This window comes from Dipodomys spectabilis, unplaced genomic scaffold (assembly GCF_019054845.1).
Source record: "Dipodomys spectabilis isolate Male_0828 unplaced genomic scaffold, ASM1905484v1 ptg000018l, whole genome shotgun sequence".
Classification (NCBI taxonomy): Eukaryota; Metazoa; Chordata; class Mammalia; order Rodentia; family Heteromyidae; genus Dipodomys; species Dipodomys spectabilis.
Genome location: NW_024870695.1, coordinates 2,975,185 through 2,994,832, shown reverse-complemented (window position 1 = coordinate 2,994,832; position 19,648 = coordinate 2,975,185). Strand labels below are relative to the sequence as shown.

The window sequence follows — 19,648 nt, the reverse complement described above, 5'->3', positions numbered from 1 at the left end:
AAAAAAATTTAAAAAAAAACTTTTAAAATAAAATTGGATAGGGGTGTCAGAGTATATATGATGCTCCTGGTTTAATCTCCAGCAAGCTCTCCCTTCAGAAAGTAAAACACAGGGCTGGGAAGGTAGCTCAGTGGTAGAGTGCTTGCCTTGCATGCATGAGGCCCTGGGTTTGATTTCTCAGCACCATATAATCAGAAAAAGCCAGAAGTGGCACTGTGACTCAAGTGGTAGAGTGCTATCCTTGAGCTAAAGAGCTGAGGGACAGCATCCAGGCCCAGAGTTCAGGCCCCATGACAGACAAAAAAAAAAAGTAAAACATAGGAGAGCCCAGGCTCCTCTACTAACTCCTAGCTTTGCTCAGGGTAAGGATGGAATCAGCTCCATCTGGGTGCCCCACTCAGCATCACCCCCAAATATTTCCTGTTCTCCTCAGCCAATGGCAGCCAAATGGCTAGACATGGCCAGGTAGGCTGCTTTGGTCACTGGAATTCGTGCAGATGACTAGGGAGGAAGCTCTCTAGACATTCATATGCCTGCCTGTCACAGGCAGACACTTCAGATGGCTGCTGCTCCATCTGCCTGCCCAAGCCCTGGGTGACATCAGTGAGCAGTCAGTCTCCTGATGCCATTGCTGACACCCAGCACGCTTGTGAAAGAGCTGGCACTTGGGGGTGTCTGTTATGTAGCACACCAAGCACTTCCTGACTAGTACAACTGTCTTTGAAAGGCTCTTGGGGGCCTGATCTTGATGACTTCTCTGGCTTTGGGAAAATAGGAATATTTTGGCTGTGAACTGCATGGATCTGTTGCTCTAGACTGGCTGGGACCTTACAGCATCTCGGAGCTGCACTGAGTGTCTGATGTCCCAGAACCCATCATCTTTCCTTGCCCCTACCCCATCTCATTTCTCCTGCTGAGGCTTCCATAGAACAGCAAGGGCCCAGGCTCTTGACTTCAGAGGCAGCTCTTGCTCTTGACCACAAAGCCTGTGTGTGTAGGGGTGGGGGAGGGGCTGTCACAAGTGTGCACATCAGCACTGCCTCCTGGATCCCTCCCCATAGTCTCCAGTTCCCTCCACACTTCCGCAGCTCTACAGGCCACCATGCTCAGAAAGTATAGCAACAGCTTGGACCCCTCCTTCCTCCCTGTGTTTCTAAGGGATTCTTCCCTCTCAAGAGAGGCCTCCTACTTGACTCAGGGGAAGCAAGGAGGATCACAGCATTTTCCTGGGGAAACAGCACCTTGGATCAGCCTGTTTTGGATCATGGGCGTTGGAATCCCAGGGAAAGAACATTCCCCTCCCCCCAGTCACCCCCCCACCCCCGGAAAGGCCTCAGATGCAGCCTGAGTGACAAATGATCCTGCCTCAGCACGGTCCTTGGAATCCCAGCTACAAACTCATAAGTGGGAACCTCCAGGAGCAGGAGCGGAAGGGTTTCCACGTGGCCTTTCCCAGCCACTAGCCATCCAGCCAGCCCTGCAGGAGCCTCTGGCTTCTAGCTGGTGAACAGGAGGGGGGTGGAGGTAGGGAGAAAATCTAGGACACATCAAGGAATGAAGTGGCATGAGTCCCCAGCATGTCTTATGTCCCAGGGCTCTTGGTTCTGCTGCATTGGTCTCCACCTGTCCTTTTCCCCAAAACTCTGCCATGGTGCAAAACTGGTTAAGGCAAACCCTTGCTGGTCCCAGCTGGGAGGGTTCCAAGAAAGTGTACCACTTTCCTCTGGGCTGCATTGCTCAGAAGCTCAGAGAGGATGAGCCACTTGCTCAAAGTCATACTGGAAAGCTAAGCTAGTGGCTCCCTTTCTGCTGGCGAAGGGAGACAACATTTTACCCTTCTCTTCATGCTGCAATCACTCTGGCTCCTCAGATAGGCTAAGACCTTGTACATACTGTTCCCTCTGCCTAGGCTCCTGCTCCTGGATCTTCTCATCAGCTAAAAGCTGCCTCCTCCTCCAGAAGCCCTCCCTGGATACCCCCTAAAAAAAATCACTCTGCCGTAGTCCACCGATCTCCCAAATCTACTGTTTGGGGTATTTATTTACTTACTTAGTTCTCATTTGCCTCAATGGAATAGTGACTGAGAGCAGGGTACATACACAGCAGTTTATATAGCTGTCTCCAAGCAGCACTCAGGCTTAAGAATTCCTGGCTCTGGCCACAGGACCCTGGGCTCTCTTCTCTATACCAGCTCCACCTGAGTCGTCAATCCCCACCATTTTTCTCCCTCTCAGTTCATTCCCTAATTTCCCACCTCATGGGCACTGGTCCCTGTCATCTACAGGCGGCTCCTACACACCTTCCTAGCTCCTGACTTCACATCTGGTGCACAAACCTACAAGAAGCTTCTCAGAGCTCCAACCTCTGTACCTGCTGGGGCTGTGGTCCTAGGATTACCTGACAGCCCTTCCCCTGCTTGCCCCACCCCCACCGTTTGCCTGGCAAAATGCACTTGTCATCTCTACACAGGGGTCACCTCCTTTCAATCTCACCATGATTTTCCAGCAGATGCCGATCCTAGATTCTTTGCCACCTTCATTTCCTGAGGCCCTGGGCACTGTGAGGATCTCAGTCTGTAATGGTGGTCTCCCAGTGGTCTCACTCTCAGCATAGCCAGTGACTAGCACATAGCAAACACTCAGAAAAAGAGAATGCTAGCTAAGCACCAATAGCTAATGCCTGTAATTTTAGCTACTTAGGAGACTGAGATGCAGGTTCAAAGTCAGCACAGGTAGAAAGTCTATTTCCAATTAATCAGCAAAAACCCAGGCTGACTGGAGGCCTGACTCAAGTAGTGAAACACTAGCCAAGCATGCTGAGCAAGTATGAGGCCTGAGTTCAAATTCTAGTAGCCTGGCAGGTGGCGGGGGGGGGGGGGGGGGAGAAAGGGGGGAGAGAAAGAATATGTTGGGTGGTGAGTGGCAGGTGTCTAAGGCTCCAAAGGCAAGATCTGGTGGCTGCACATAAGTCAGGGACCTAAGAGATCACAAAGGATCTGTCACCCCCCCTCTCCCTGTACCTGAGTGGGAAAGACAAGAATAGCATTCAGTTGTCAGTTGCTGAGTTGCACAAATGGGTCACCCTCAAGCTGACACTGTATAATCATTGCCCTCAACGTAGAGATGAGGACCTAGAGCACAGAGAGTATGAGGAACCAGCTCAAGGTCACACAGCCAGGAAGTGGAAGAGATGAAACTGAACCCAAATCTGAGTCTAACATACAGGTAGTTCCGCTGTGATGAGCTGCCCTGTCACCAGTTCTAGGAGGTTCTAGAATGTCCCTGGGGGTGTGGGCAAGGTGACACCTGCTAGGCTTCTCTCTTGACCTCCTATTGCCATCCCTAGATCTACTGACCAAACTGCTTCCCCCTTAAATCCTTCCCTAAAATGGGTGCTGGAGGCTCATACTTGTAATCTTAGCTACCTAGAAGGCTGAGATCTGAGGATCATGGTTCAAAGCCAGCCTGGGCAGAAAAGTCTGGAGCCTCCTATCTCTAATAAACCACCAGAAGTGGAGTTGTAGCTCCAGTAGGAGAGTACTACCTTTGAACAAGAAAGCTAAAGGGCAGCTAATGGACAAGGCCCTGAGTCTAAGCCCCAGTTCAGACACATACGTACACACAAAATCCCTTGCAAGGCAGATGTTCTACCCAAATTCTTTGGCCAAGAACTAAGAATATCTACCTGGTACCTCTCTGGGCCAGGGTGGATGAGTGCTTTCTCTAAGTTGAACCTTAAGCCCAGGGCTCTGGCATGTGCACAGTGAATACCAGCTTCAGGCAATCCTAGAGAGGGCTTGGGTCACCATGTAGTCGCTGAAGAACAGGAGGCCCAGGCCACATGGCAGGTCTCTGTGTCTGTCCCTCAGTACTAGGCACATGAAGTCTTTTTCAAGAACAAACCCAAGGCAAGAAGCTGAGTAGCTCTCAACCTTGAGTCTAGGAGTTCCCAGAAGGGAGAGGGACACTGGCTGAGCCCATTACTCTCTAGATCTCTGTAATGGCTGAGACAGATTGCCACCCAGCACAGGGTTCTGATAGCCATTAGCAGATTTGGCTTTGGGAAGTAGCATAAACAAGTACATATTCATCTGCCTTATTTGATATTCCAGATTCCTCCTCCAGGAAGCCTTCCTTGGATGCCTTACTATCCCCCACCCTTGAATGTCCTAAGCTTTTGGTTCTGCTTAACCCAGACCCAAATGACTGTATTCAATTTCTGCTTGCTCACCTTCAGAATGGGCATGCACTTCTTTCCCACAGGGCACCAGTCTCTGTGCTCAGTGCAGGGCAGGATGCTGGCCAAACAGACCTGTCTGCGCTCTCTGAAATGAGCACTAGGTATTCTGGGTCAGCTGGGTCCCTTCTGGGTCACATGGCTCTTGGCATCCCTTACTCTGAAATATACAAGGACATGGGGATGTCCCCAAATGAGTAAGGGGAGAAAAGCAGGTCCCTAAGGGTACAGCAGGAAGAACATTGCTCTCTGTTAAAAACAGCCCCGCCCCTCACTTCTGGAGTGGTGGGGGCCAGGCCCCCAAGGTGACCTGGTTTTGAAGGGATGGTAGGGGAAGTCTAATTTTCTAAGGACTTGTTTGCTAATTTATTCATCTCTGGGCAGGGTCTGGCAGTGGGCACTCTGTGGCTGGGCAGAAGTTGAGAGTCTATTTGTGTTTTGTTCTCTGGAGCTGTGGAGAGTCACTGCCCACGGGCTCTTCACCAGCCCGAAGACCAGAGGTTGTACCTCCCTGCCCAATATGGGCAAGTGCCTAATAACAGTGCCTCAGTAGGTATTATCATCTCTGCAGGACTCTTACCTCATCTGTGCAAAGAAGGCAATGATGATGATGATAATAATACAGCATTTGTGCATTAACTGCCCCCAACTGGGGTCCCTAGACATTGCATTCAGAGGCTGAAACCATGTTGACATGTCTTCCCTAATCAAACTCTGACCTAGTTCCACCCTAGTATGGAACCTCCCATGGCCTTCAAACAAATGTCTCTTGCTTTTGCATTCAAACTCTTGCACTCTCTTATCTCTTCCCCTTCTTCCAGTCCCCTCTCCACCAAAACAGGTCAGCCTGCAAACCAGCAGTGTGCTGAGCTCCTTCCTGCCCCTCGGCCTCTCCTCTGTACACACTGGACCCTCTGTTCAGAACATCCTCCCTTATTCATTCTTCAAAACCCTGCCCATATATCAGCCCCCTGTGGAGACCCTTCCCTTCCTTCCTCCCCGTGGGGGTTCCTGGTGAGCACATTGATTATGGTGCTCCACTACAATTAGGGGTTGACATGTCTCTGGTTGGTCTCCTATACAAACCGGACACCACAGGGGCTAGACTTTTTGTCTTTGTTCTAAATCCCCCAGTGCCCAGAGATTGCCTGCAGACAAACAGGCACTCGGGAACGTCTAGCTGACAGGTGGGTGAGATGGTAAACAACATCTGCACAGCCCTTTACAGTTTACAAAGCCTTTTTCTGTCCTCCCTCTCACAAGCCTCCTCTCGCCAGAGGAGGCTCCAGGATCCCATGCCTGCCCACAGCACTGCCTTGGAAGGGCCCAGCGGCTCCAGGGCCTCTCTTTCCTCTCTGGCCTGGAACTGGGGTCTGTCAGGATCCTCCCACAGGCTTCAGCAAATGCAGCTAGGACCCCTTTCAGCAGGAAGCCAACTGTTTCCCTGGCCAAGAGGTTCCTTCCCCACCCATCCCCAGAGAAAGCCTGGCAGGTGCCCAGGTGGTGGCCTGGCCCGTAAGGCTGGGCAACAGGCCTGCCATCCGCCTGGAGCTGCTGGGATGTGGTGGCTGGAGCGCAGCTCCACCACGAGTCTTGGTAACAGTTGCTATGTAAAACGCTCGGAGGGGGAATTTACTGTCAGCGTTAATAATAGATGAAGGTTTCAGAATTTTTGATGCCTTACGTTCTAAGCCGTTTGATTTATAATGTCTCTGGAAAGGGAGAGATGGAGTGGGGGTGAGGGAGGAGGCCTAAAGGCAGGAGCTGGAAGCTCATCCCTGGTACCTTTGACAAGTTGGGGAAACCGAGGCCTGATGGGGTGAAGCCCCTGAGCCCAGGGATGCCAGGACCTCAAGAGGCTATGGTTGCCCCATGCTTTCCAGGCCTACGGGAGGGAAAAACAAGCCAGCCCCTCCCGCCAGCGCCTGGGGTTGTTGTGATGGATTACTGCCTCTGCTTTTAGCCGAGCAGGTGTATCTCAAGTAGTCCGGAAGCGGCTGTGATGGGCGCCTGCGGCGGGGGCTGTGTGGGGCTGATTACAGGCATGAGGAAGCAAAATGCAAGCCCCAACTTCCCTCCACCCAGCTGCAAGTGTGTGTGTGTGTGTATGTGTGTGTGTGTGTGTGTCTGTGTGTCTGTGTGTGTGTGTGTGTGTCTGTGTGTGTTCCTATGTGTACAGGGAATAGGGGGTCTTCCCCATAAAAACAGGCCAGCAGCCACCATGGCAGGACTCACACATAACCAGTGCCCACTGTGGCCAGAGCTGCCATTCAGCACTGTGCTTCCTGTCCATCCTCACAGCCCTGCTGTCTACCTGTCCTCCCTCCAAGCCTGGCCTGGCTGAGGGTGTGCTCTCTCCTACTCTTCACATGGCCTTTCTTTCTCCTTCTCTCCTCTGCAGCCACACTGACTCCCCCCAGGTCCAAGGCAAGCCAGTCCCACGCTGGGTTCCCCATTCCCAAATGGTGCTCTTCACTTCCATAGTTGCTTTCATCTGTAAAGGGGGTATATCTGGCCTGAGGGTCTCCCTGCCTCCCTCCTCAGCCGAGGAGGTCTCCCCATCCTTGCTTTAAGCCCTGCCCTGGGCTATCCCGACAAAGTCAGCATACTAGATCCTAGCAGACAGGCTCGATGCTCTGTAGGATACCTCTGGGAGCACAGGAGAGGGCCACAAACTCTGAAGGGCTGTGAGCATGTTGATAAAGATGACAATCATTATAACCAGGGACCATTCTCACCCCAAGCTGGGAGTCTGCTCCCCACTGCACAAGAGGACTGAGGCCTGGACACAGCCCTACCCCAGGCAGAGCCCGCTGCTGTCTATATGCGATGTGCCTGGCCCAGTCACTTTCTGCTTTATTCCTAACTGTAGGCGGCTTGTGTCTGTGTCACGTACCCCAGCACTGACTTGAAAAGGGAAGGATGTGTGTCTGTCCTGTCACACTACATCCTGTATACTTAGGACAGCTAGCACATGGTGGGTTCTCAGGAAATGAAGGTCCAGGTGGAGGCAGAGTGGATTCAGGCCTCACTGGGTAACGAGGGCAGAGGGGTAGAAGCATAAACATAAGACTTCCCTCCTCCCTCACTTCCAGCTGTCTTGCCCATCTATTCTTCACTCACTCAGTCCTCATGCTATGGTTGGGCATCCTTAGCATAATGCCAGGCCCCATAATGGGCACAAGGTTCCCAGGCTCCAGTGCCCAGTGACTCTGGGAACCAGAAAAAGACACACCCAACTACTGGCCATTGAACAACCCACAAAGCCCCCCTGGGAGACCATCTGGCCCTCCACAGCGGCTGGGACCCAGGCTAAGATCCAAAGGATGGAGGGCTATACCAGGTCAAAGGGCCCCTCCCTGGTAACTGACCACTACTGAGAGACAGAGGTCTGGGTGGGGAAGGGCCTACAAACAAGAGTGGACAGTTTGAGAGGATATGGGGGGGGGGGGGCACAGGGCCTCATCAGAGAACAAGTGACCCAGGCATAGCTGAGGGTGATGACAAGGGTCCTAGGGCTCCCTCTCTTCTGGCTTGGGGGTCCATGGGTAGAAACTGAGAGGCTGCCCTGAGACAGCTTTATGGGATATAGGATACCCACCATTTTCAGCGTCTCCCAGGATGAAAGGTCCTTGAGGAGGCCGTGTCCATGTAGGAGGGACAGAAGCCCAGCCCCTTTGAGGGGATGGGGCCTCAGGTGGAGACTCTCTTCATTGTGGGGAACTTTGTCCTCATGGATGCTACCCTGCCCTACCTAGACTCCATGTCTGGCCCTACTGTCCCTCAGCCAGGCCGAACATAGTCAGGTCAGGGTGGTGTCCTCTGCAGTCTTGGCAAACAGGAAATGCCAACTCGCCCTGCCAGTCTGCTCCAATTCCTGCCTCAGCACATAATTCCTTGTCAATAACTCCTGTCCTGCCCCCTGCCCAGATACACAACTGCTGAAAGCCTTGTGATCAAGTATCAGCTGCTTCAGTCACTCACACTTCCATCCATCCACTCATCCATCCATCCAATCAGCAAAGCTATATCCTGCATTATAGGTCAGGCCTATCTCTAGGGCCCATAGTCTAGCCCTGGGGTACTGCCAGGCTCCTGGGGTGACAGTGCACAAACAGGCCTACCAAATGTGGGGTGGTAGGTCTGGCTGCTTCCTCCCCACCTCCTCTATCCCCATTCCAAATTCCCGTCCCTCTCAGAGCTTTCCATAGGGGCAATCTTCAACCACTGCTGATAAAAGCTCAGGGTTCTGGGAACATCAGGAGCCAAACATCAGTGAGTAAGGGCTGTGGGGTTTGTTACTCTGGCTTTAGTGACAGACTTTACTATACAGAACATCAGCAGCTCTCCAACAATAATGAGTATCAGTTCCATAACTCCATCACTGCTGCTAGTCTGAGTTGAGAGGGGATGTGAAAATGGGAATTAGGGATGTGCCCTATGAAGACTCAAGACACCAGGCTGCAACATCTAACTATGGATGGATTTCTGCCAGGAACCCTTGTTCAGTATACAACTTAACAATACACTTTTGGTCTAAGGTTCAGGTCAATGTGGTGGACCCACATAGGACTTCCCTTCTTTTCAGACCAGCCATCCCAGCTTTGAGGTCAAATGCAAATTTTGTGTACAGGTATGAATATGCACATGTGTGTGCACACACACGTGCGTGCGCGTACACACGCTACTGAAAAGGAACCAGAACTTCTTCCCAATTCCCAAAGCATTGAGTCCCTCCACTCTCGACTTGAGATTGGACCCAGAGTCTGAGTGGCAGAAGGAACTTGCTGGAGCCTAGAGAAGGATCCAGTGTATTCTGAAACCCAAACATCTGTGATTTTATTTCTCAAAGATTAGATTTCCAATCCTGAATATGACACTAAACAAGCAGGCCAGGTGTCAGTGGCTGTACTCTTAGCTATCAAGGAGGCTGAGATTTGAGAATAGAGGTTCAAAGCCAGCCCAAGCAGACAAATTCAAAAGACTGTCTCCAATTAGCCAGTAAAAAGCCAAGCTGGAGGCATGGCTTTCCTCTTGGTAGAACACCAGTTAAGTAAGCAAACCAAGGAAGTATGAGACTCTTAGTTCAAATCCTAGAACAAGATGGAAAACAAAACTAAACTAAACTAAACTAAACTAAACCCAACACGAGCAGTTTGAAAAGGGAAGGCAGATTCCTGGGCTCCAACCTTTTTTTGTGTGTGTGTGTGCTGTAGTACTGGGTACTTTTTCACTCAAGGCTGGTGCTCTACCACTTGAACCATATAGCTCCACCACTGGCTTTTGAGTAAAGATAGTCAGAGATAAGAGTCTCTTGGTTTCTTGGTGTTGTCTGCTTGGGCTAGCATTAAACCAAGATCCTTGGATCTCAGCCTCCTGAGTAGCTAGAATCGATTATAAGTGTGAGCCACTGATGCCTGTCTGGGGCCCATCCTTCATGATCCATTGGGTCTCTATTTGAGGTGACTAGCTCAGGAATCTGGCTGTGGGGCAAAGTCCAGGGTGGTTTCTAGCACCTACCATGGCTCACCAGGCTCTGATTTCTCACTTGGAAATGCTCTGGCCTTCTGGACTGTTACTACATCAGTTCGGTAGCACATAGCACTTTGTGTTGGTAGGGAACAACGAATGAATATATTCCAAAGCTCAAGACCCCACCAAAACCCCCAAAGGAGTGTGTGTGTATAAGTGGGTAACTGCCAGGCTTCCTTTTGGTTTGTGAGCAGATTCCTGGGCAGACCCATATTGGTTTTCTCCGAGCTCAGTCACCCTGCTCCCACCCCATCAAGCCAGGACAAGGCATAGGTGATATGGCACAAAGGTATGCCAAAGGCATCCCTGGTCTGGCCCAACAGGCACTGAGAAGTCCTCATCCCAAATCCTCTGCCTGTTTCTGGGATTATGTTCTCCTCTTGGCCAGTACAGTGGGTCATTCACAGACTCCACATACCAAACCAGGTCCTCTGGCTAGGGTGCAGACCAGTTGCTTACCCCTACCCTGGTGGTGGAGACAAGCCCTCTGTGTCTACGTGTAAATGCACATTTGTCTCCCACCCTCCCGAAGTCCAACACCCAGCAACCACTCGCCAAGGAAACCTCAGGCAGCCTGCTAAATAGTGCATTCAGCAACATAAATCAAGCACCTACTATGTGCCAGGCCACAGACAGGCCTTGCCCCAATGGTACCGTCTGCTTCAGGAGTTGGATGTGCAAATATAGACACATGTGAAGAAGAAACAAGTGTCATTCAGAGTAAAAAGCTTCCTGAAGAGGGATAAGAAATCCACCAGCTAAAGGGATTTAAGGAGTGCTCAAGAGTTGACTGCTGGTGGCTCACACCTGTAATCTTAGATACTCAGGAGGCTGAGATCTGAGGATCGTGGTTCAAAGCTAGCCTGTGCAGGAAAGTCCATGAGACTCTTATCTCCAATTAACTACCAGAAAACTGGAAATGGTGCTGTGGCTTAAGTGGTAGAGCACTCACCTTGAGCTAAAGAGCTCAGGGACAATGCCCTGGCCCAGAGTTCAAGCCCCACGACCAGAAAAAAAAAAAAAAGTGTTCAATAGCTGGGTTCTGGTGACTCACCCCTGTAATATCAGCTACTCCGGAGCTGTGGCCCAAGTAGTAGAGTGCTAGCCTTGAGCAAAGAAGCTCAGGAAAAGCGCCCAAGCACTGAGTTCAAGCTCCAGCACACACACACACACACACACACACACACACACACACACACACACACACACACACACAGTGTTCAAGAGCCTGGCATGGTAGAACATGCTGGAAAGCGCCCAAGCACTGAGTTCAAGCCCCAGGACACACACACACACACACACACACACACACACACACACACACACACACACACACACACACACACACACACACACACACACACACACACACACACAGTGTTCAAGAGCCTAGCATGGTAGAACTTGCTGTAATCCCAGCACTCAGGAGGCTATGGCAGGAGGATCATGAGTTCAGGGATTGCCAGGGTTATACTCACAGCAAGACTTTGTCTTGAGAGGAGGAAAAAAATGTGTCCAGGAAAGGAGAATAATGTGCAAAGATCCTGTGGTGGGAAGGAGGGGGAGGGGAGCCAGCCTGACATACCGCCGACCTAATAATGAGGATTGGGGCGCTGCCCTGGCGGGCCGCTCACACCCCTAAGAGACCAAGAAAAACTACAAAGACAGGGAGCCCAGGGCACGGCACATGCTTCGTTCGGTGGACCACCATCAAGGCACAGTCACAACCTCACCCCCAAGCCCGCGGGACGGCTGTTCCAGAAGCCCGCCCCTCTCCAGCAACGCCCACCCGCGCCAGCTCCTTAATCAGGAACTGCGCATGCGCAGATCACAACCTCGCCCCCCATCTGGCGCCACGCCTACAAAAACCAACCCCACCCCTTTCTACCCGTACCGCCCCGCCCCTCGGCATCGTGACCACCAATCAGGGGCTGGAGCCTGGGGCCTAAGAGAACTCAAAATGCAGGAAACTATAGTCAGGGACTTTGTAGTCTGCACCTTGGCGCCGCTCTGCGCCCAGGTTAGGGACTACCTGGAGGTGTAGGGGGGCAGCTCACACGTGGCACTGGGCCTCTTAGCCAGTTTGTGGCTTCATCCTTGAACTTGAGTCTGTACAGTGTGTCCAAGGTTGAATTTTCACTCATATTTCAACATTTATTGGGCGCCTACTGTATTCCAAAGCTAAAAATCTGCCACTGCAAACATTGGAAAAAAAAATTTTGCCCTGGGTAGCTTATTTGGAGGTGGGGGCGGGAGATGGAGAAATGTGCATCAAAGGGAAGCAGCCAATAAGAAAAAACATACATCAGCAAATTGTACAAAGTGTTAGAAGATAACTGTACCATGGAGGAAAATGATTTGCTTAGGGTAAAGAAGAAGGCTTCAAGAAGGGGATACCTGGGCTGGGAAGGTGGCTCAGTGGTAGAGTGCTTGCCTCACATGCATGAAGCCCTGGGTTCTATTCCTCAGCATCACATAAGCAGAAAAAAAGCTGGAAGTGGTGCTATGGCTAAAGTGGTAGAGTGCTAGCCTTGATCTGAAGAGCTGAGACACAGTGCCCAGCCCAGAGTTCAAGCCCTACAACCAAAAAAAATAAATAAATGAAAAATAAAAAAATGGCTATCAGAGCACTGCATGTCAGAACAAAAGGCCATAGATGCAAAGGCCCTGAGGCCACAATGTATAGATTGAGGAGATCTATAGCTGGGGGCCTGAGAGGTGGGACCAGCAGACACATTCCCTCAGAATCCACACAGTCCTTCTGAGCTCTACTCAGATGGTGCTCAACCCAGTCTATGTCATACATCTCTTCCTCCCCTTCTTCACATGTCTTCTTTTGTACTCCACAGACAAAAGAGACAGCACAACCGAGCTGAATAAACAAGTGGGTTTAGGATCCCTTCTGTCTCCTCTGTAGGTTGGAAGGACCTAACCTGAGCCACTGAGTGGGTCTGAGCAGGAAACTCTAGAGGATAAGGCAAAGACCAAAGAAGAGAAACCAGACTCTCAGCCTTGTAGAAGCTCTTTCCTCTGCCTAGTATGTCCTTGTTATTTTTCAAGCTGACAACTTCCTGTCTTACCTTTCAAAGACCAAACAAATGTATTCTCCTATCTCTCAATCTCCAAGAAGCCTAGGCCACCTGAGCCACCTCTCCATGCAGACCCCTCTCAGCCCTGATTACATTCCCTCCAGCTATCCTATATGAGACAGAAATGCCAAGAGGAAAGCAAAGCACTCAATACCTGCAGTGGAAGGTTAATGGCCAGTGGCCACCAGCATGCCCCTCTTCTCCCTGGGCAGCAGATGGAAAGGCCCAGAGGGTCCCCAAACATAGATAGCTGACATGATGGAGAGTGAAGCCCTGACTAGAATTCTCAGAGGGATGCATTCCCACAAACACCAGGCAGGACAAAAAGAGGTACACATTGTGGCTCAGCTGCATTTCTTCTAGACATTAACCTACCCATGAAGTATCTACCATGTTTGGTGCCTGGTCAGGGGATGTTCTCAGCTACTGGCCCTAGCATCTCCAGGCTGCAATGCTGTGTGTCTAGGAGCTACTCTGCTCCTTAGTAGGTCTTTTGGACCCTTGTTTCTTTGTTTCTAAGTGGGGCTAATGATAGCTGCCCAGGTTGTGGGAGTAAGAGAGGCAGTATGAGAACAGGGCATAGCAGCAAGGACTGGACTCTGGTGGTTAAGAAGACAACACACTGCCAGGTGCAGGTGGCTTATGCCTAAAATCCTAGCTACTCAGGTGGCTGAAATCTGAGGATCAAAGTCTGTGAGACTCTTATCTCCAATTAACCACCAAAAAGCAACCATTAAAAAGCTTGAAGTGGAGCTGTGGCTCAGGTGGTAGAACACCCAGGCCTTAAGTTCAAGCCCCAGAATACACACACACACACACACACACACACACACACACACACACACACACACACACAATAATCTATCTGGAGGGGAAGCTTCCAAGTCTCTAAAACCTTGAAGCCACAGATGGACTACATTTCCTAGCCTCCTTTGCAGTTGGATATGGTCACAAGATAGGTTTCTGGCCAATGAAATGCAAATGGGAATTATGTCTTTTCTTGCACACCAGATCCTCATGTTGCTATCCTCATGAGCATGAAGAATAAACATGTAGGTTGGAGGTGTGACTCAAGTGGTAGAGCACCAGCAGAGTGAGCAAAAATGAATGTCTAGAAATGTCACTGGCTCGTTACTGCAGCAAGCTTTGCTCTGTGCACAGAAACTCCCTCACCCACTCTCACTTATTCTTGCACAAACTGTACAGTGAAGCCCTGTGGGAGTGACATGCTCTACACCTGAATACAGAGAGGGCAATGGAAGGTGGTAGTGAGGGCTGAGGTTGTAGCACAGTGGTAGAGCACTTGCCTAGAATGTAAGAAGCCCCAGTTTCCATCCCCTGCATATTGCAAAGAAGAAAAAAAGCAAGAGATGTCAGTGAGTCCCTGCCCTTGTGGAGCTACTAGTGTGACAAGAAAGGGCACCTTTAGTAAAAATGGGACAGGGAGGTTTTCCAAGATGAGATCTAAATTGAGAGGGGATTTGGAGAGGGAGGGAAGAGAGAGGTGTGGCAGACAGGTCCACAAAGGTGAAGGTCTCAAAGCATGAGGGCATGGTCCACTTCTAGAAGGAAGATGAGCCTTCAGTGGTCTCTCAATCCCTTTTCTCAGCTTCAAATGGGCTCTCAGAGGAGAAAATAGCACCCACCACAAGCAAAGTACTCCAGGAGCTCGTTCCCTCCCCATGTGGCCCATCCTTTTCTCTGCCTGATGGCTGCAATCGTCAGACAGGGGCGTGGGGAGGATGAGGCTCCGGAGGTGAGCAGGGGATCTCTGGGGCTCAGGAGGCAGGAGCAAGGAGGGAGAGCTGCTGCTATTAGGGCTCCTGCCACGCCGGCTAAATAGCAAGGACGTCTCCAGCCGGGAGAGCTATTAGGCGGCAAGCAGAGGAAGCACTGGCTCTCTAGGGAGGCGGCAGCACTGTCCCTGGAGGCAGCTTGGGCAGCTGGTGCGAAGAGCGGGAACTCTCTGCTTACGGGCAGATGCTGGCCTCCATTCAGTCTCTCTCTGGATAAGCATAGTGGAGCTGGGCATGGCAGGATTGGAGGGGAGGTCCAGGAGGCACCATGGGGCTCATGTGTCATGTGCTGCCTTGATGCTCCATGCCAATCTGGCTGCCATCTCCTGAGCAAGGAAGGAGCAGCAGATCTGGGAGATGTGTTTGTCGCCAGGTTCCTAACAGGACACAGGCAGGAAAAGAGAGCCCTGCCAGGAACTCAAGCCCCCAGTGTTTTATAGTGGGAAAGGACTCAGTGGAACCTCAGTAGACACACCAGTCCATGGTTCCTAAGCTCCCTGATGCCAGCATTCAGGCCCATGCTAGTTCCTGCTCAGTACAGCAATACAGTGCAGCACTCCTGCTCTTCAGACCGCCACCCACTGCTGCTTCCATGTAATCCTTTTGCATATGCTACCAGAGTTGCATGCTTGCTTTACCTCCCCTCCCCCCCCCCCCCCAGCTTTTCTATCCTTTTTTTCTTTTTTTGGTCCCAGACCAGGACTCAAACTTGGTATCCGATGCTTTTGCTCCTTTGTTGACTCTCTACCACCTGAGCCACACATACCTCTGGCCCCCCTCCCTTTTTTTTTTTTTTTTTATAATTGAGGAGCTTGAACTCAGGGCCTGGGTGCTGTCTCTGAGCTTTTTTTGCTCAAGGCTAACACTCTACAACTTGAGCCACACACAGCACCACTTCCAGTTTTCTGAGTAATTTCCTGGAGATAAGAGTCTTACGGACTGGGGCTGGAAAGGTGGCTCAGTGGTAGAGCGCTTGCCTTGCATACTTGAGGCCCTGGGTTCGATTCCTCAGCACCACATAAGAAAAAAGCCGGAAGTGGCGCTGTGACTCAAGTGGTAGAGTGCTAGCCTTGAGCTGAAGAGCTGAGGGACAGTACCCAGGCCCAGAGTTCAGGCCCCACGACTGGACACCCCCCCCCCAAAAAAAAAAAAAAAAAAGAAGAAGAAGAGTCTTACGGACTTTTCCTGCCCAGGCTAGCTTTGAACCTTGATCCTCAGATCCTCAGATCTTGGCCTACTGAGTAGCCTAGGATTACAGTCATGAGCCACCAGCGCCTGGCTCCCCCTCCCTTTTTTTGATGGTGGTGGAACAGGAGTTTGAACTCAGGACTTTGCACTTTCTTTTTCTTTTGGTTGGTTGTGGGGCCTGAACTCTGGGCCTGGGTGCTGTCCCTCAGCTCTTCAGCTCAAGGCTAGCGCTCTACCACTTGAGTCACAGTGCCACTTCTGGCTTTTTTTCTTTTTGCTTATGTGGCGCTGAGAAATCGAACCCAGGGCCTCCAGCATGCAAGGCAAGCGCTCTACCACTGAGCCATCTTCCCAGCACAGGACCTTGCACTTTCTACAGATACTCTAACCCTTCACTCATTCTGCCAGTCCTGTGTGTGTGTGTGTGTGTGTGTGTGTGTCTGTCTGTCTGTCTGTGTCTGTCTGCACGTGCGCACAAGTGTGCCTGTCCTGGGACTTGAACTCAGAGCCTGGGAGCTGTTCTTTAGCTTTTTCACTCAAGGCTGGTGTTCTACCACTTGAGCCACTGATCTACTTCTGACTATTTTGGTGATTAACTGGAGTTAAAAGTCTCGTACACTTTCATGCCCAGGGTGGCTTCAAATCTCGATACTCATATCTCAGTTTCCTGAGTAGCTAGGATTGTAGACATGAACTATTAGTGCCCAGCAATTCGGTTATTTTTGAGATGGGGTCTCACCCCCTCTCCCCCTATCTTTATAATCCCCCAGATAGCTGCCTCCCAAGGAGCTAGAATTATAGGCTTGAGTCACCACTCCTGGCTTTCTATCTTCTGTCTGGCATTCTAGTAGTGGCTGATCAAGGTAGCCAAGCTGCCTCCCCTCTCTGATACTTAGCTTACTCATTGCTAACATATGGAAGCAATTTCCTACTTTCACATGATTGCTCCTGTAAGTGAAACAGGATGACAGAGGTGAAAAGAACCTAAGAGCTTGTTGCACAAAGTAGGTTTTTTTTTTTAAGTACACCTGGAGGCTGACAGTGTGTCTCAAGTGATAAACTGTTTGCCTACCAAGTGCAAGAACCTGAGCTCTAATCCCAGTATTGCCAAAATGAGAAATAGTAGAAAGCAGAATGGGGTAGGGTTGTGGGTCAGTAGTAGGATATTTACTCAGCATGCATAAGGTACTAACTCTAAAAATGACAATCAAGAGCAGGTCAAGTGCCATCTCAAACAGAAACGCCTTCCACTCCACCTTCTAGGAGCTCCTTTAGGAAACCATCCCTAACCATCCCCCCTACCTTTGGGCCTTGTCCTCTCATTGGTCCTTTGGTTCCCTATACAGCCTTCAGTATGGCATTTACACAGGACATCTAGCCTTGGAGGGCAGAGACAATCACATGGGTACAAGGCCACACAAGCTGTTAGCTGAGTGTAGAGGTACAGGCCAATACCAACTTCCTCACCTCTCCTAAGAGCTAAAAGTAGAAGCCTGCCTTTCCTCTATGAAGTAAGAGGGATCTCATAGAAAACATTCTGGAAACGCTGACATTCTCAGCATCAGCTTGGCAGGATGGGCCTGCTAGCTGTTCTCAAGTTCAGCCTCGGGAGGTCTTGATTTCAGCCCAGGCTCCAGTCTTCTTCACAGGCTGCCACTAACAGCAGCCTCCAGAGTGGGGACCAGCTCTCCATCTCCTTCAACATCCCATACTACCCTGGCTAAGTTTCAGGTGACCATTTGAGATCACAACTGGCTGGAGAATGGGGGGTCTAACTTCCTCAAGGGGTTAGGAAAGTGATGGGGAGTGGGGGGAGCTGTTGCCACGTCTTCTAGAAACCTCAGGGGTGTTGGGCATTTGCCCCCCAAAAGAAGCCACATTGGCATGTATCCACAGTACCCTTTCTCAAGGCCAAAAGCTGTGAGCTAGAGGTCCTGTTGGCTGTTCCCCCATCCAAAGTTCAGACAGGCAGTTATAGATGTCTTTGAGTAATAAGAAATGGGGGCAATGAATTAATCATTATGTAATAAATGCAGTTTGTTTGGCAGCTCTATCTTTCAAAAACATAGTGTGTGTGTGTGTGTATGTGTGTGTGTGAGTGATCACCAGAGCACTCTGGGACCAGCAGTAGCTTTGGCAGGGACAGCAGGGGCATCTTAAGGGAGTGGCAAGAGCCCTCAATAGGGGTCCATGGAGGAGGTCTGGGGACTGTGGCAGCTCATCTTATCTCCCAGGACAGGGACAGCCCAAGCATTCTACCTCCTACCCAGTGCAAGGGCACTGGGTCTCTGCCTGCCTCTCTGAAAGAGAGCTAAACAGATGTTCCCTCGAGTCAGGAGAATAACGCTGGCTCCCAGATGGGCTGCATGCGAAAGCACATCTTCTCCCTCCCTCCCTTTGTACCAAGCAGTTTCTTTCTGGGGAGCAGCTGAGCATCAGAGTGGTGAATGGGTATGCAGGGGCACCCCTGGGGGCCTTGGCCAGCTTGATGGTCACAGGAGAACTCCTGCCACACAAAGACTTTTGTGGGGATGAGGAGCAAGGCTGGAAGGTGCTGGTAGAAAGCTTGTGGGCTTGGTGGGCAGGGGGTCCCAGCTGGAAGTGGACCAGAGCTGAAAAGCCTCCTACCTGCAGGCTACCCTTGGGCTCTCTGTGACACACTCAGTCTCTGTCCCAGTAGTTGCCACCTCCCATCATCCCTGGTCTACACCAATCTTGGCAGAGCTTCCTCTCCAAGTGCCTAGCCAGTCCCTTTGCTATGGCCATGTCCTCAGGCCACAGGCAACCATCTTCTGTCCCTCCCCACTAACCAGCATAAGCCTCCCATGGGGCTTACGCTCCAGCAAATTCTACGGCAAAAGTGGTGTACAAAGACACCCAGGACTAATCTCAACAGGAGACAGCCCCTCTCCAGCCTCCCTCCCCAGATCTTCTCCCTAGCCTGAGCCTGTCTGCCTGATGGAGGACAGCAGAGCAGACTGGGCTTTGTCTGGCTTAAAGGATGTCCTGGTCCTATCCTTCCCCTGAGCCTCAGGACAAGGGTGTTCTGGGCATATTTCTGCTAGCAGAATATCAGCAGGCAGATCTTAGGGAAATGTTTACATGTGAGAGCTGTCATCTCACAGGCCCTGGTGTTTCTGATAGGGCCTGGGAACCAGCCATGGTGAGCTGCTGTCCCTCAAGGGACTCCTCACGCCTACAGAAATATGCTGTGTTGCATCCTGGGGGCCTGGCACACAGTAGGGTTATGAGAAATATTGAGGGTAGATTTCTCCTAAATAACAAAGGTTGCCATTTACTACTGCTCGCTTGTGGTAAGGGTTCTGCCTATAAGATCTTTGAAATTGGGATGAAATGGAAGAATATGCAATGGTGTGAAAGCTGGACATGAATGTACTGTCCTTACAGTCTCTTATACCAGGACCCATTATGTGCTTCCTGTGGGCCTGGATAAAGAGCTGGCAGGTGCCCCCTTCAGTCTCCAGAGATTTGAGATACACTCAGATGGTTCGAAGGGGACAGAGATAGCTGAGGGCCCACAGGAATGGAGAGCAATGAGAAAGCCTGCATCAAGCAAAACCCCAGAGCAGGTGGGAAATGCATACAATTCCCAGCACCCAGTCAAGGCCTCATGGATGGCTGCCTTTGACCAGACACTCAGGCACAGAGATGCATGTACTTGTGACTCACATTCTTTTTTGGTTGGTTGTGGGGCTTGAACTCTGGGCCTGGGCACTGTCCCTGAGCTCTTCAGCTCAAGGTTAGCACTCTACCACTTGAGCCACAGCGCCACTTCCAGTTTTCTGG

General features: G+C 50.9%; 1 protein-coding gene across 2 annotated transcripts in view; it reads right to left on the bottom strand.

Moving 5' to 3' along the window:
- The window catches only part of Rai1 (retinoic acid induced 1), a 129,277-nt gene that overhangs the window by 46,695 nt on the left and 62,934 nt on the right, over positions 1-19,648 (bottom strand). The window contains exon 3 of one of the 2 annotated variants that reach the window (XM_042674140.1): positions 4,231-4,396. The exons of the other annotated variant lie outside the window; for it this stretch is intronic. The gene's annotated coding sequence lies outside the window, so the exon portion shown is untranslated. The remainder of the gene's footprint in view (positions 1-4,230; positions 4,397-19,648) is intronic. 2 annotated transcript variants of the gene reach the window in all.